General features: G+C 44.0%; 1 long non-coding RNA gene across 1 annotated transcript; it reads right to left on the reverse strand.

Annotated features, from left to right (window-relative positions):
- Window positions 1–1648: 1648 nt before the first annotated feature.
- Window positions 1649–2591, reverse strand: LOC123440062. Its single transcript, XR_006630267.1, has 3 exons — window positions 2527–2591; window positions 2340–2430; window positions 1649–1757 (listed from the first exon to the last, which is right to left on the reverse strand). It is a non-coding gene; the product is annotated as an uncharacterized LOC123440062 (long non-coding RNA).
- Window positions 2592–5340: the final 2749 nt, after the last annotated feature.

Genomic DNA, 5340 nt, shown 5'->3' on the forward strand with positions numbered 1-5340 from the left:
GTACCATTAAAAACGGTAAATAAAGAGGCGAAAGACATTCTGGTTGCTGAATAAGGTGAAGCGGAATGCCTATATTGTGCCCTCCTTAATGCACAAGGCACAGACGACTCTAGTCCAACCCCTTGTGGTGGACGTCCGCCCATCCTTCACTACCTTCATGAACACATCTAGATAGTCATCATGTTCTAGTAGAAGTACTTTAAACTTTGTATGCCCATCGATCATGTTGTTTGAGAGGTAATTTTGAGTAAACTGCTTTGGGAACCACTGCAAAGGAAAAAGATTCAGACATTGTCATCTAACACAACTCATTATGGGATGTAAAAATAATGATGTAGAGTTCTTACTTACCATCGTGTAGTTCACTGTTGTCTTGGATAAAGTGTAAACAAATAGTTTAATTGCTACCTTTTTACCCATTTTACTAACAATATTTATCAGCTTCCTCACTTGTTGATGGCTCCTGAATATCTCATTGCCCTGTACGCACAAAGTGTCGAAGCACGGATCTTTACCAATGACATATTTGCCTAAAATCACCAAGTTAATATTAGAAGCTAAACAACAATTGCACAATGATGTAGTATGACACTCCGTGTGTCCCATTATATAATATCTTATAACATCCAATATACTCACATATTGGATGAATTAACATCTTATATTATGGGCCGGAGGGAGTTTATTGCATTTTTACAAATTATCGGCCGATTAACTATAGTTAACTGTGTTGTTGTTGTTGTTGTTGCCGCTCTTCTACGATATCCAGACATCATCAGAACATTAAGGTAACACTCTTCCTTGTTGCTATGTAGCCTAGGATTGCATATTTAGACATTTGGTATAATGCATGTTGCTATGTAGCCTCAGACATATTAGATATAGCCCTAGTTAACCTACCACTACTAGGAAAAGGCTTGCTAATGGCGCACCTATTTTGGCTACTGATGGCGCACTATAGGTGCGCCACTAGCATCACGCCATTAGATTTTTTTACTAATGGCGCACCACAAGTGCGCCATTAGTATCTGGTATACTAATGGCGCACCAGGCAATGCGCCATTAGTATTGCTCACGGTGCGCCATTAGTATCTGGTATACTAATGGCGCACCAAGTAGTGTGCCATTAGTATAGATCCCGGTGCGCCATTAGTATAGATCCCGGTGCGCCATTAGTATAGATCCTGGTGCACCATTAGTATAGATCCTGGTGCGCCATTAGTATAGCTTATGGTGCGCCATTAGTATGCCTCCCAGGGCCATATTTACCCATATGCTCTGGCTTACTAATGGCGCACTAGTGTGTTGAGTGATGCGCCACTAGTGTGCTGAGTGATGCGCCACTAGTATGAATATTAGGTATTTATTTTATTTTTTCTGATATTTGCACAGATTACAAAATATATTATTGCACAGAATATAGATAGCACAACATATAAACAACAGATTTATCGAATACAATAGAAGATTAGTCTGCCAATACAATTCACCATATTAGTCTCCGAATTTAAAATACCGAACAAAGTTAGAACATTACAAGTCTCGAGACCGCGAGTAGCGAGTTTGTCTTCACATTACAAGTCGATATCGATCATCTAAACTACCATCACATAGAAGAGAGCTGCGGTCATCACGAGAAAGACATGCAAAATTATCTAAAGTACAAAATCATCGACACCAAGCATGTTACTGAAGCCGTGCCTGGAGAATCACATTCGCGTCCTTTGCCTGCTACCCCTGTCCTCGTCTTCTTCCACCTGTTGCAGAAAGGTGAGGAACAAATTATGCTCCGGCAGGAATTTGTGCTAGTTCAAATTAGTGTACGGCACGATGAAATCACTTTGAAAGAAAAACTAACATTGTGAAACAAATGCATATTTTGGGAGAACCTCTACAATAAAGAAATCATCCAAAGAGCTTTCATAAAGAGAAAAACATAATTACTGATCCCCCCAGGCCACTACTACTTTATGTGTTGGACATCAAATCGTACGTGACAACTAACAAGACAGTAAGATGTGTTCAATTTTATCAATGTTTATAGGGGACACGGTGTATGATCCCCCCTAGGCCACTACTGCAATCATTTTGTATTTTGTATGGAGGTCAGATTTGCAGTTGGCACTACTATGCGAAATAACCATTTTGTCCAAATAAATATTTCTACACCGCATACTTAATTAAACAAGTCAGAATGGAATTTCAAGGCCCATAATTCAGAAAATGTAAAGTTTCTTTACATTATCTAGTGAACACAGAGAAATGAGAAGTATCTTCGCAAATCAGAGCACTCTATAACATGCAAAATTAAAATCAGTAGAAACAAGGGAAATGTTTACCATCTTCATCACCAAAGCCTTCAAAATCTTCCATATCATCCATGTCACCCATCTCGATATCATCACCTTCAACATACTCTATCTCGCCTTCCTGTATTGGCAAGTGAATCCACAATATATGGGAAAGATTGTGAGCAGTGAGAACATAACAAAATTAGCTTGATTCTCAGAGTCGGTACCGTCTTACTTCTTCCTCTTCTATCTCAGGAGCCAACTCATCTTTTTCCATGTCAAGGATAGTATCAAACTGATCCATGTCCGAAAGCACAAGATGGGTAGGAACTGAGAGTACTTGAGAAATAAAGAACCATTTTTGTATGTAAGTGTAAATATACACGGTGTAGGAGGAACATATTACAAAACTGCAATAACAAAGCAAACTAGATCTATATAGGTCTGGTACAATCCCTCGTTTCATGCACTCAAGCTCAATGAAGTAATTGACATAAAACATTTCATAACTACATAGGACAGCATAGCATCGAAGTATCAAACAACACCATCAGCCTCTCCTAGGGGCTCAACCATTTTCACAATCTTCGCACTACTAATATTTTTTTATACATCACCATAAAATTAGCATCATATCTGCTATACTTTCTTCGTTTAATAAACAAATAGCAGAGATTTGTAACATATCCATATAAAGATAACATGGCAATGTGACAGGCATAAGGTCAGTTACTCCCTCCGTTCACTATTAAAAAAGGAATATCAGCATCAACAAGAAAATAAAACATTTATAACTACTAATCATCCAAGGCTACCTTTACTATGTCACCAGGTGCAAACTGAATCTGATGTACTGTTCCCTTGAAACGACTTGTAATTTCAATGGTTGCTTTGTCGCTCTGTACCTCACAGAGCTGCTGAAACTCATCTACCTGGTCACCCTGCCAAATGAACAAGTGAAAGAACAAGTCCAAATTGAGATGAAACCAATACGTAACAAACACAAAACTGACAGGCTTGAGTTCGAATCGTGTGGCACATTCTTCAGATTACGGGTAGTAGATCAAACTATATGCAATCAAACACCATCCCAATTTGAATAGTATGACTCCGCAAAGCATTTTTCCAAATAAAAATGGAAGGATAGTAGAAGAAAAATAATACTGCAAGTATTATACTATCAATTAAACATGAACAACTCAACACGCTAGAAAATAAATAGCTTTCATAGGTGTCGCCTAGTAATTGACTTATGGTAATCCACTGTTAGTGTTTTGATTAGAACTGGGGTTATTCTACCATTGTGTTGCTATATCTCCTAAAGTGCGTCCACATAAATTCAATTTATCGTATAATATGAGATATTATTTACTATTTGTTCTTGTATCCTGAAATTTGACCACGAGCACCTAGGCATCCTGTCACCCCAGGTTGCCTCGACTGGCTGTCACAAAACAGCTATGGGACAGACGATGTGCAAGCAAACACATCATTGATTAAGATCATTTCTGTAAGACTGTCCCACAATTTAGCGGAATCTAATCAACTGCTTTTAGAGCAATTTTATTTACAATTTGATAAAGCTAAACAAATGTTATGGTAAACGGCAAAGTGGTACTTTGGACTAAAGGAAATCCATAGGAATTTGGAGAAACCAAATCATGTGGAATTTGATCCTACCTTTCCTAACAAAGAAATGGGCCCCTGAAATTTCAGGGGTGCTATTCAGCAATTCAATAGGAATCAAAACTAAAAAAATACTAGAATCAACCTATACAGCAAGGCCTGGGATCAAGTATAAAGAAATAAACGGCAATCTCGCGCAATGGTACATCATCTGCAGCACGAGATGAGCCAAGAACTGCTCTCACCTGTACATCAGATGAGCATCTCCCGGGCTGGCCTCGACGGACCCAACCACGAATTCGACTGCAAGAAGCGAAGCCAATCGAACTACCCAGAGGCTCCTTCTGGCCATCCCGGCGGTCGGGCGCGCCTGGGTTGTGCGCCGGAATGCCCATTGCCGGGGTTGACGCTGCGACAACACTAAATCCTAGCGACCGCGGGAAGGGACTAGCATGGTTGGTGTGGCTCCCAGCTGAATACAAATACTCAGGCGGGACGGACGGGAGCGTCACGGCCCGCGACGACTTACCTTCTGCGAGGCCGGCGGGCTCGGAGGCCTCGGAGTTGTGCGCGGACGAGCCGCCGTGGCGACGCTCTCCCTGCGGCGGATGGCCGCGACGGCTACGGTGGAGACACAGTTGATGGCGTCGATGTAGCGCTGCCCGGTCTCGTCGAGGGCGGCGAGGTGCGAGCCGGAGCCGGAGGCGGGCTGGTCGGCCCCGGAGGCCGGGAAGAGGAAGACCCGGAGCTTGGCGGAGCCGTCGGGCACGGCGGCGGCCAGCTTCTCGTACTCCTCCAGCATGTTCGATTTGGGGAAAATACTTAGCGCGCGGTCGATTTGGGCAAAGCCCGTCTGATATTTCGCTGTGTCCCCTTTTTTTGTAGTTACTAATGGCGCACCACCTACAAATGCGCCATTAGTAACCCTGGTTACTAATGGCGCACTAGCTGGTGGTGCGCCATTAGTAGTTTTGCAAAAAAAAATTTATAGTAGTGGCACACTAGGTTCCCCGCCGCGCCCTCCGGGATGGTGGCCCCGGGCGACAGCATCCGCCGCAGCATCTCCTCCCAGGTCGCCGTCTCCGCCTTGCTGGCCATCTCCCCCTCCCCTTCCTCCAGCGCAAAGGCGCAATCCGCCGAACACCCGCCGGGCAAGGGCGCAATCCAGCAAGACTAGGAAAAGCTCTAATCTTTGGTGGGGATTCCTCGGCTTTGCAGTCGTGGTCGCCGCCGCCGCCGCCTATCCGTCCTGGCTTGCATGGACGACGGTCAAGGCCCTGCGCTCCCCGCCCCGCCAACCACCACCACACATCGCCAAGCGGGACCCTCGCCGGTCAACCGGAGACGCGGGGGAGGGAGGGGAGGAAAGAGCGAGAGAAATCCGGGGCATGGACGAGCGGGATCTCTCCGGGGCGTGGACGAG

This window comes from Hordeum vulgare, chromosome 3H (assembly GCF_904849725.1).
Source record: "Hordeum vulgare subsp. vulgare chromosome 3H, MorexV3_pseudomolecules_assembly, whole genome shotgun sequence".
In the NCBI taxonomy this organism is placed as follows: domain Eukaryota; kingdom Viridiplantae; phylum Streptophyta; class Magnoliopsida; order Poales; family Poaceae; genus Hordeum; species Hordeum vulgare.